General features: G+C 31.3%; 1 long non-coding RNA gene across 1 annotated transcript; it reads left to right on the forward strand.

Annotated features, from left to right (window-relative positions):
• The first annotated feature begins 2,294 nt into the window (after window positions 1-2,294).
• LOC141456237 (uncharacterized) lies at window positions 2,295-11,650 on the forward strand. Its single transcript, XR_012459666.1, has 3 exons — window positions 2,295-2,818; window positions 7,080-7,116; window positions 7,187-11,650. It is a non-coding gene; the product is annotated as an uncharacterized lncRNA (long non-coding RNA).
• The last annotated feature ends 1,423 nt before the right edge of the window (window positions 11,651-13,073 follow it).

Here is a 13,073-nt window from a genome sequence, read left to right on the forward strand (position 1 = left end):
TGCCTAAAGTTATTTTTTTCAGAGGAAAAACAAGTTAAGAATAAAGTGTTCGAAATAGTACACGGATTTCGCATGAAAATTTCATGCAACAATTTAATAAATTCAACGATTTTTCTATCTCTTTCTTCAAACATACAATATTTGAATAGTTGCTGCTCTCTGCCTCTCTCACTCCCAATACAGTGTGAGAGAAGGATTGTAAGAAGGACATTCTTCTTTGTATTCTCAAATTTCAATGATTCAGATATTTCACACCAGATTTATTTCTTTGTTGTTCCCAATTGGTAAGAAAATTATAAAATAGGTCAATGCGAATGAATGTTTTCTATTGCTTCTAAATGTGATATTTTGTGGCCAGAATTATTTGTATAACATCAAATTCTAGGAGGACAGTAGATCTTTATTTCTTGTTGCCATAAAAAAAAAACCCTTTGCAATTTAGGTCTCTTTAATTTTTCATTTTTTTAAAAATTTGTTTAATAAATTATGAACGCTTCGACGTCCACAGTGTTATCTTCAGCTTTATATTTGCAAATCCATTTTTAAACTCTCTTTTTGTCCTTATTTTTTAAATTGATAATGTTAAAATAAAACCAAATAAATAAAAATAATCAATGTAAAAAATTAGAAAATCTAAATAGAGAGACCAAAAACGATTAGTGATTGTTACTTTGAAAGTTCAGGAATAGATTTGTAGATTCAAAGCTAAGATCAGTTGAGGATAACGAAACGTTCATCTTAAAAAGGTTCATATAAAGAATAAAGAGTCCAACAAATAATACAATTATTTGTGAAATAATTACAAAATCTTCATAATCTGAATCACATCTCTAAGGGCCTATAAATGAAATGCTTTGACTTATGATCGTAACAATCTATGATTCAAGTTCAGTTGAATAAAATGAGCTTAGCATTATCGTTTCTATCAAAGATTTTTCCAAAAATTTATTTGATGAAAGTGCATTTCATTGCGGATGGCACAATGAGAATTTTTTTCTTACGTTTTGAACCTAAATAACTTTTATTGAATAACATGCATAATCATAACTTGTTGTGAAGCTTTGATAACATCTTAATGAATATCAATTAATCATAGAGTTGTGATAAAATCATGACTGCTTAACTCAACTTTATCTGACCATATATAGAGACTACGCCATGGGCATCTGGTCTACAAATAAGGAGGCACTACTAAAAGACTGCTTTAGATACAAACACTAATAACAACAAAATTATTATTAATGTTTTAAATATTTTTTTCTAGTGATTTATTTTGTACGTTTGATCAATTGATCAAATTAATTATTATGACTAATTCCAAAACTCAAATACAAAAACTGATTGATATTTCTTCCCATCATAGCAAATCATTGCTTAAATAGAATAGACTAAGCTATGTATAAATTATTTTTGTCAAACTCTTGCTATAATACTATTTATAAGCAGTAAATACAAATACAAATGAAATAAAAGTACAAAAGAATTTTAATTCTCAGATTTCGTTCATTAGGACATGTTTAATCACGTAAGATATCCAAGCACTACGCTAGCCGAGCAGTTAGAGGCGAGACCTGTGAAGCTAATATGTATTGTGGTACTGGGTTCGATTCCCGGCTTAGGCCTTGGCTTTTATTTAATGGCTAATTGAAGGAATTTACAGTAAAGTATGTTTGCTAGTCACCTCCTCTCACAGCACCTAATTTGGTAGTTAGACGTAAAGTCCGTCAGAAAAAGTAGGCATTACTTTTTAGTAATTCATTGTTCTGTTTTGTAAATAACCCAAAATCAAATAATCATAGTGAGATCAAAATTGGTACCCGATAACTGTATCGTAGTAATATTATGTAGTTCAAAGTTTTGTTCCAAATTCATCAATTACTTTTCTTTGTAGAATGCTTTAAGCATTTTGTTTTTCTGAATAAATACTGAAGGAAGACTCGTTTATTTCAAGAAAAAAAAATCCATTAATTGAAAGAGCGAATTTACTCCAAGTATTTTCCAAGTTTTTGAGATTTTTTCAAAAAATAACTCTAATTCATTTTTTTTTTTAATTTGGAATACTTTTAATATATTAGTAGCATACCTCGTATTCTTCTGGGCATTTGCAGGGTTAATCTATCAAAAGTCATTTATTTTATGGGATTGCAAAAGAGGCGCTGTCTCGTGGACAAGATTAAGCTGTTATCAGGGAGCTATCATGTTCTTTGCGCAACACTTGTAAGTTATCATCACTATTTTTAGACTTATCATTACTTTTTACATTTAGTAAAAATTCAAGTTTGATTGTAGTAAAAACTAGGGTTGATTAAAAGTCTGTTTACTCTCCATTCAATATTGCAGAATTTACTTTCTTATAAATTAAATTTACTCATCAAATATAGGCCATAATTATCTATAAATTGTAAGGCGAAAATTCTAAAATATCCTTCTATATTGAGCAGCTATCTTTGGAGGCAAAAAAAGGCAATTATACCTTTTTCTTTTTCTCAATATTTGTGATGTTTTTAACCAAATAAAGAGACCATGTATAAAGAACTTCTGAAGCAGAAGAACGGTATTCCTAACTGCCAAGTCTGGGCTGTAAGCTGGGCAATGGAGAAGCAAAAAAATTATAAGCTTTGATTTCTGAGGATATTTATTCCATGTAACGTACGCGGCTCGGAATTGTTTTGTTTAAGGCGACGTATTTTTCGACTGGTGATGAGGACTTTTTCGGGCGAAACTACTTAGTAGAGAACAGTTGGGATGTCAAGAATCAGCACAAAATGAATGATGCTCTCACAGTGGAAGAATTGGTAATCACAGGATGCCAGGACTGGTAAGAAAGCTTTTTAAGTTCAAATCTACTTTTTTCTGAAGTGCTAAAAAGATATCTGTCCGCATAGCAAGGTTTTGTCGAATGAATCTCATGTGATAATCAAAAAGTTATCTAGCAATACGAGTTTTATGTGAGCAAAATAAAAATTGAATGTAATGACTGGACTATCAAGAGCCAGCTCATAATGTCCCTCAAGTATAACTTTTTCTCAAATCTTTCAGAAACAGCGGGTACAGTTGGTTGGTGAGATGAACTAATTCCCATGGTTTTTGCTTCTTCGTTTGGTCAAAATAAAACTAATTTATGTCAGAAGACGTAATACGCTTGATGAACGGGCAATCACTCGGTTTTTAAAGAAAAGTTTTTACCTTTACGTGGCGTAAGCTGATGAGGAATGCTTAAGCAGTTTCTAGGACAACACCAGCTCCTCACAGGAAGCGGTTAAGTAGGATGCGCGTAAATTGACCGTTCCTCTCTACTTCATTAATTGTGGCGAGTAGCTCTCATTGTTAAGCTATGAGTTAAAATCGCTCAGATTTCTAGGATATATTCTACTTAAGATTTTCCATTCGCACAGATCCTTTATTAAATTGATAATAGCATAAATCAGAAGTAAAATGTGTAGCTGGTGAGGAACTTTTGGTAGACAGCACGAAATTCGGATGTAGATTAAACAGAAAACAAAAAACCACAGACTTTGACTGGTTTCATGGAAGTGCAATTTTGTAGTCAAAGAAATTCGCTCAATAATTCCATCCAGTTTTATTTTACAGTTTGGTGCAGTTCCACCAAATGAGTTACTTCATTCTTCTAATTTAAAAAAAATAAAATTGTGAAAACTTCTCAATCGTTTGAACTTCATTGATGGCAATTATTGTTTGTACTTTTACAGCATGGCTTGCACAGACCCATCATTAAATTTTGCTGGGTAGTATCTGTTTTTTAATATCTGATATACTTTGCACTTAATTTTCACAAACTTGCAATTAGCCACCCAAATTTGAAGAAAAACGTAGATTCTGCAGAAAATACGAGTTACTTGATAAATACGAGTAGTTCGCTTGATATTACACTTCTTATTAAATGATTTCGGCAAAATTGAATTCCAAAAATGCATTTTACATTTGGTGGACTATTGATATTAATATATAAAAATATAGACGGAAGTAGATTAACAAAACTCCAAGAAATTTTGGCGTCACTGCGCTATCCCAGCTTTACAACACCAACTTTACCCTGACAATCTCTCCAGGTGCAAACTATTTTTGGTTTAACGTCCCCAGAAGCTAACTATCCTCAACTTCTAAGAACATTGAATAAATGTTTATATTCTATATATAATACAGATAACTGAGTAATCTACTACAGCACCAACTTTACCCTGACAATCTCTCCAGGTGCAAACTATTTTTGGTTTAACGTCCCCAGAAGCTAACTATCCTCAACTTCTAAGAACATTGAATAAATGTTTATATTCTATATATAATACAGATAACTGAGTAATCTACTACAGTATTTCTTAGAAATAAAAATATATGCATATAGAAAAATACATTTTTCCAAATTTTAGCATATTAGGAGGTTTAATTAATCAACTTATTAGCTGTTTAAAAAAAGTTTTAATTGCATAAACTTTAAAATTAATGCAAACAACTAAATATTAGCATTGTCTGTTAGATGCCAATTTTGGTTTTAATATTTTCTTACAGCTATGCTGTTTATAAAATTAGAGGTGATATTATAGGAATGGAATGTTACTTTAATGACGTTGTGATACTTAATAGATCGACCCACGATTAGTCTAAATACTTCTGATAACGCTACTCAGTATTTGTATTCGACAATCCTCCAACAATTGTATTAAATTATGGAATTAAACACTTGTATAATTATTATTATTTGATATTGCTTTTTAGGATTATTTTGATTAAAAGTGTTAAAAAAGTAGATGAATATTTCAAGAGTATTTTCTATTGAAAGTAAATTTTTTAAGACTAGTAAATTTGACATTTTAATTAAAGGGATGTACTAAATAACTCTACCGTTTTTCTCCTACTGAGATAATAAATTAGTCATGATTAATTTTGATAGGAAAATTTTACTAAGAATTAGAAGTAAAAGGAAAATTATACAAAGATATGAGGAAGTCTTTAAGTGAACCAAATAATTCATGTTTATTAATTTATATTAAATATAAATATAATTTATTAACCATATATAATATTCAAAGTTGGGCGTTTTTCAACGTTACGCTTTTTCGTGCACTTTTTGACGATCAACCCTTATACAACTGTCCTACCGGACAGTTTCAATATATTAAATATTTCACTACTGAGAAGAGTACAAATGTAGAAAAACTTTTAACACCTAGTTTATGGTCAAACAAAACATATTTGTTAATAAAATTGCCCTTTGAAAACGTTACTTATATTGCTTGAGCAAGCGGAGTTTTCTGTTTTAAATCAAATATAACTTAAGAGACAAACTTCAAAAACGGGAAATGAAACGCAAGAGTTCTTTAAAAAAGAAATAAAATAGTCCAATTTGGCTTTTTAGAAATGACCCCCTAACAAACTTGACAAGGTTTTAAAAAGTTCATGATGTAGTTCATTTGGTTACAGAAACAAATCAAACAAAATAATATATTTTGTCTTTATTTTGGAGGCGTAAAAAAGGCCTGTGTTATTATTTTTATAAAACCTTAATTCTTTCTATCTATTCCCCGCAAATATCTGTTTCACCCGGAGTTTTTAATTGTTATAAATTGGTATTATCCCAAATAAAGACCGAATAACATGTCTTAGTTTCGTGGTCCTCGCCTCTAATTGGTCGGTTATAATTGTAATACAACCCATATAATTTGGAAAGATAAGATGAAAAGACGACGATATAAGATGAAAGAATTGTTTTAGAATTTTTTAATTCGTTTACAGTATATTAATGTTTAAAGTATGTAGATTCAATAGACCAATCCCTTGTTTTAATTCTCACCGACAGTAAAAGTGTTCTCCAAAAACTACAAAATTTCGGAAATAATGCACCCGCTTTAATCTTAGAAACTTCCCAATTATTAAATAGTTTTCTAAGAATAGGCAAATAGATACATTTAATCTGGATTAAGGGCATCACAGGTCTGAGAGGAAATGAAATCGTGGATCGTAAAGCCAAGGAAGCGATCTCCCTACAACATACATCTCCATACTCAATTTTAGTCTTCGGTATTAAAAATGATGCAAAAGCGGAGTGCTATACAGAATAGCAGCGGATATACGAATTGTCAAAGGCGAGAAAAGACCAATTTTACACAGCCAAACAATCTAGTGTCCCCAAAAGACCTTGGTTTTAGAGATATAAAAACAATAATAGGAAGTCCGTTAGCACAGTCATTAGATTGCGGTTTAATCACAACTATTCATCGCACCATCTATACAGGATTGGTGTGGAAACATCTCACAAGTGTTCCTATACTTCTGGAATAATAGCAGACGCCAACCATCTAATCCTGGAATATGTTAACAATACTAAAGGAAGAGAACGATTGTGGAGGGCTTTGATAGCGAATGGTTGTCCGTTACCTGCCAATTTAAATACTATTCTGGCAGCTGATGATGGCAGCATTTACACAGAGCTCTTTGAGTTCATAGCAAACAATAAGATAACTCTGTAAATATTCAATATACTAAAAAAGCTTCGAAAGAAGAATGTAAATGACTGATTTGCTAGCTCAAGAGGCCAATAACAAAGAGGAAAAAAAGCATTTACACCAGTGTGGCCTAAATTTGGAAAGCCACAAAACATCGAATAATGATCATCAATTAATTTGCTATCCACTTAAGTCCACTGATCGGCATTTGAACGTAGTCCTTCTGGCAAAATAGCAATTACTTTTTTTTTATTGATTATAACTATTGTAACATTCAATTCCATTCACTTGACATAATCTGAGGATTAAAGATACTTGTAAATATAATTTTAAAAATAATAAACTAATTCTTACAGCTCACTGTCCGGTGATGGACAGTGTTGTCTGTAACGAGAGAACACTGTCCGGAGGCCGGCAGTGCACTGAAAAAAGCTCCGAGCGCTAATAACCTCAGCTGTTGATGCGCTAAAAAAAAAAAAAAAAAAAAAAACTAACCAAAGTGCGATACTACATATGATGACGTAAGCCATTTGAGACTGCTGACGCATGCTATTACATCATGTATATACTGGTATTCTGAAGAGTACTCTAAAATTCGAATTAAATTATTTTTTCCAGACGTAACAATAATGAGCATTTTTAAAATACAATTAAAGTGAGTAAATGATCGAATGGCTTAACATGTTAAAAAATGTATTATTTTTTTAAATTCATTTATTTATTAGCAGTTAGATGGCGTGAGGGATGGCAAAGTGAGCACAGGGGACCTGGTTTATAAGGGGCACTATACCAATATAGAGGAGTGACTCGGCCGCCAACATGTGCTGTTGCTTCTTTTCTTCAAATACAACTTAATTTTCTATCTAGTGAAGGCTTTCTTTTTAATATTGCAATAAACAGCATTTTAAAAAAGGGTAACATCAACTATCTCTTAGAACCCCGTTTAAATAAAGATTCTTAGAAAAATGTTAAATATTTAGAAAATATTCAAAGATTATATTCCTAGAAAATCAGTAGAACCATTTTCGAAAATATTTGAAAAACTTGAAAAATGTATTCCTTTCAGCCAATAAATATTTTTCACGTTAAGAATTTTGATATCACACATATTTCTTATTAATATGTACTTATTATTATATGGATTGTCTTGCCGTTTATTGCTCTACAATAGCACAGTGAAAATTCTGCTTCCATCTATCCTCCAATGCACCCTCAAATTCATTTTTCTGTAAAAATATTCAAATAAGAGTGAGAAATGCAAAATTAAAATGTTACTTGCAGTTGGATGAACTTTCATTCTATTTTTTGGAGGAAATTCATTGGCATGCATTTGACAGAATAAATTAAAAATAAATGTGTTTAAGGTAAAGTATTGAAATTGTCTTTTTTCATACATTAGAATTGTTGTTTTATAACATAATTTTTAAACCTCATGAATGACGATGAAATTCATTTTTACGCAAACTGGCGCCTCTTTCTCATGTGGCGACGCTGGCTGTCCTCCAATCAAGCAATTTGGATTATTTTTACGTGGATGTTCAAAGTAAGTAAACCAGTTTTTTTTTTTGGTGTTGACAGGATTGCAAAAGAAGAAATGCAAAAGCATTAAATGATTTATATAATCTGATGTATAATAATATCAATAATATTTTTTTTTAGATTTAGCAGTCTGATATGCTGGATGCGAAAAGTCCTAAGCTTGATGTCTACTGTGCATCTACTGCTAGAAAATGAAACCGACCTCGACCATTAGAGTTGCGTAGAAAGTACTTTTCAATATTCAGTTCACTCTGTAACCAAGGGCGATAATATAGTAGTTTAGGTGGAGTAGCTTTCCTCACAATTTCAGCAACGAGCAGAGATCTAGTAGTTTTCGATCATTAACAATAATCAACAGTTGTGATGATATAGCTTAACATTAAACTGACGGCTCAAATGTATTTCATGCTTAAACGGTTGATCCGAGCGAAAAATGGTAGAAGAAAAATTTGTTGCCCGTCACCTCTAGTTTCAGAATATGTGACATGACTTTAGATTCCTGATCGCGTACACGGCAGACGCACGTCCAAAAGTAAGGGTTCGCAGATGACTCCCATTTTTTATATACACAGCTTTAAAGAGTATAAAAAGTTATGAAAGAAACCAGTAACCGCAGTTTGATATCTTCAAAATTAAGGCCATTTCAAAATCTGATATTTATTAATCATATTTCTTTCTTTTTTAACTTGTTATCAAAGAGAGAGAAGAGCAGGTGATAGCAGGTCATTTTTATGTATTTTTTCATCCCCTTTCTACTGAAAATATTGTCAAGGCAGTAAAGCTTGTATTTTTCTTAATATCGGGAAATAAGTAGTTTTCAGAGTGATTTTCGAAGCAATAAACAAATGTTAAGAGCTTTAGATGTTCTCAAGCATAGACAAAAGGGCTAAAAAATAATTTTACTTCTGGTACAAACAAGAAGGTTTAATAATTATTTTGGGAGAGTTGCGTTTAATTACCAAAAAAATTGGAAACCTCCTGCCACGTATTCAATACCTTAAATTTAAAGGTTCAAACTTATTTCTTAATTTATCAAATAATGCACTTTACGGAGCTTTTGCAGCATCTACTGTGACTTCAAAGATGCCTCCTCTGGATCGCAAGCACATCTGCATTCTCAAATTGCTCTCTGGATACAGAGAGATATCATCTGGTGAAATGGCTCTACAGACCTCAGATATTTATCCCCTCATCTGATCTCGTGCCAGGGACTACCGATTTGACACCGCTAGATTTTTTGTTATGGAGAGTATTAAAAAAAATAAGGTTTATTGCGCGCCAATGACATCAGATGAGAGGAAGGTTTTTTTTTTTAACGGATCCTATAATTTTGTTTAAACGCATTACAATGAATTTGAACTACTAGTAGCACACTGGTAGTATAAATTTAGATGTATAACTGTTATTTGAAACATTTCATAAGGGATACGTCTAGGGAGGGGATTAATAGATTTCCTCTAAAGTGTCATTTTTATGTAATTATGGTCCTATCTCTTGTGTACTGATAAGAACGGTAAATGGAGTCATTAAAGTTCCGAGTATGAAGAAAATTCCTTAATCTAGAGTGAGTTTTTACTCCATGGATCTTTCAATATTTGGAGTTTTCCTCGAAAAAGGTTCCTAGGATTTTCTGCAAACTTCGTAACCATTATTCCTGCACATATGTATATTTAGTTGTACTGAGATTCCCTGTAACGTTTTAGCATAATGTTTTAGAGAATTCAAAATGTTAGCCAGAATAAAAATAAACAAATATTGCTATTTGAAAAATATTTATGAGATGAAACCTTGTAAGAGAAAGGCGTGTGGGTCATCATTCAAGATTCTTTAATTTATGTAATGAATCAATTAACCTTTATTGTGATTGAGTTAAATCCCTAAAAAATATTAAAACCTGTAAACCAGTATGACTCATCACAAGAAGTTGGCCTTAAGTGTTAAATAGTACGATTGGCTTGTGTTTATAATGAAACCAAAATTGGAAACAGACCTCACTGTATCATGACAAGAGAAAATATTTAAATTAAATTCTGAAACCGGATTGAAGTGTTGTAATCAATGGTTGTGACCCGCAGTTAATATTTACTAGTTATATTTTATTATTCATTAAATCTACAGACTTGTTTGCAATTTCGAAGTGATATTAAACAATAAAACTTAAATACAAAATAAATACTTATTGAATAAAAAGTAACTTTGCAAGAAGGCTTTGAGTCCATACAATTCTTTGGTCTAGCACCTAATGCATGAGACAGGGCTTCGTTTTTGGTATTCTCAAAAGTAAGTTATCCAAGGAATCCCCACTTTTTCATAATGTGTGTTGTTAAGGGCAACTAATTTTTTTACTTTTTTTTTTACTTTAAAGTTCTGTGAAGAGGTCCGTTCAAGCAATTATGTTAAATAGAATTCTGAACACGTCTTTGATCACCAGAGTAAAATATTATTTGCGTGCTATTGTACACTCAATAATGCAGTTTTGACATACTCTGCTGGAGGCAGTTTTTACTATTGATAAATGGTGGTCAAGGAGAGAACTATGTTCATTAAATGAAGAAGTATGAGACACCAGAAGATGTGGGCCAAGGTGAGTCTTGCATTAATTGTATGCCTATGTTTCGTTGAATGCCCTCTATAAATACAAGTAACTCACCTTCAAGAATCGATTGTGAACAAGTATAACAGCAATTTGTTCATAATGTACGTGAATAAGAATATATTCTTCATTATTTTTATCAGCTAAAACAACAAAAAAATCCAATGTTGAGATTTAATCCGAAGTTTAAAGTGTTCCGAAGTGTTTTAAAGGATATGTATTTAATATCGCTTTATGTAGCTTAAATTCATTTTCTGCCAAGTTGGACATAATTTTACGTTGATAAAAAAAAACAGAAAATACAAAAGAGAAGTAATTGTAATAAACTTTTGAAGTTTTTACTCGTAAACTTATGACTCGTCTCCCTCACAACCACGAACTTAACAAAAGATAATATACATTTTAAAGAATAATTAAGTTTTATTTTACATATTTAATTTTAAACTGTTCCTATTTATTTCGCATGCTTTAGGATCAACTGTCAAAACATAAGTTTTAGTTATTTTCATGTTAAGGCTAGCTTTTTAAATATTCTATTTTTAACATCTTATCTTCGCTCAAGTCTATTGTAAATTACAGAGACAAGCCATCCTGCACTATGTGAACGAGTGAATGTTAGCAAACTTGAAAATGCTTACTTGACGTTGGTCTTGGTCGCGTCATTAATCATTACCTATTCCATTATTCATTAGTTGTAATCCAAGCTAGTTAGTGAAGCGGAATCACCATCCTTGTTGTTGTATCTAGTCAAAAGTTGTCATCCCGCGAATTAAGGTTTTCACATTATACATTTGTATGTGTGTAAATGTTTATATAAGCGTCAGGAGAAAAAAAAAGTGGTTGTCATCGTCTGTTAGCTAACCACAAGGAAAAATGCTCGGGGTCTAATACTCGCGTCTTGTGGTTTCAGTTCAGGAAGGTTTTCATATTTTTATTTTTTAATTTCATTTCACCTTGCTATTTTTAAAGCAAATTGAATGTGTTTCTTTTTAGGTATTTTGATGACCACTTGTTCATGTTGAAGGGTTTACCCGAAAAACAGGGTAACAAGGGTTTCTTTTTCATCTCACCCTGCACATGATTTTTTTTTTTTTGGCGCATAGTCACTCTCTCTTTCTCTCTCTTAGGAGAGATACTGATAATAAGGAGTTCATTTATTTCTCTTCTAGCAACTTTCTGTGGCTACAGCTCTATTATTAATCATTCGATTTTATATGATTGCTTTTTCTTTTTTGGGTTTGGTTATTTCGTTTATTTGGTTTTGAATTTTTCCGTCAATTGTATACATTTGTGAATATGAAATCACAATTATACAAATATTTCTAGGAAAAGTGGTATTCATTCCCTTCTTTAAAAAATAAAACGAAGTATTACCTTTTTCTAAAGATGACCACAGCAAAGGCTTCTCAATTTCTATCAGTCCATTGCTATACCCATTGCAAAAAGAAACATTTGCGTAAGGACAACAAATATTGAGTGAGACTGACTGAGTAGTGCGCTTAAATTGATACAAGTAAAACCCAAGTTACCAACCAAATTACAAATGTTGAATGTGATTTCAATCAGTAAGGTAAGTTATATAATAATTTATTTTCATCGCCAAATAATGTAGCTGTAATGTTGCTTTTGAAGTTTCAATTCTGTGATTGAAGAAAATCAGCAACATGTCACTGCTTTTAAATATGTCAACTCCATTTGCTTCTCACTTTAGGGATAACTAAAGCAGAAAATTTGGAAGTATAATTGTTTTCTGAATTAAAAATATCTTTTATATGTCTGTTAACTGGCGATTACCTTGTGGAAATGTAAAATGAGTTGAAGATAATTAATGGAAAGATATTAGACATATAATCATAAATATTATATATAAGAACATATTAAAGCAAGATGATGTATTTTATTAGAGGTCCTAATGCAAATATATCATAGAAGTTCTGAGTTGTTATAATAAATTATCGTATTAAAATAACAAGCTGTTAGTTATCAATATCATCTTAGATTATTGATGTCCAAGTTCTAACATCCTTTCAAAGGCTTGATGGTTTGTATAGTATTAAGGTTACTTTTTAAATTTAGAAGTCATGTCTTAAAGAAGAGTGTGATCTCTTTCCAGTCCATTCGTGGATCGGAATTTGAGGTCCAAGCAGTGGCACCTATTTAACACTATCACTAGAAAGTTGTAAGTACATATAAAGTATTGTAGTATGTTAGAATGCCTTGCTAAGAGTGGCAAACTAATGGAGAAAATACAATATGTAGTTGATATTCAGGGACAATAATTCGAACAATACCTGAATTCTAAAATTAAAACTTTATTTTCACAACTTTCTGGAATTTTGAAAGTCTTTAATAAAAAGAGAGAAAACCATGTATGTATCTTTCTCCAAGTCTATATTAAATTATTTTTATAATTAATAAAATTTTGCCCACTTCTTCAATTAACCAGATTTATAAAAAATACTTTAGTAAAGTTTGAACCT

The sequence above is a fragment of the Rhodnius prolixus genome, unplaced genomic scaffold (assembly GCF_049639745.1).
Source record: "Rhodnius prolixus isolate KJV_2025 unplaced genomic scaffold, Rpr scaffold_1, whole genome shotgun sequence".
NCBI lineage: Eukaryota > Metazoa > Arthropoda > Insecta > Hemiptera > Reduviidae > Rhodnius > Rhodnius prolixus.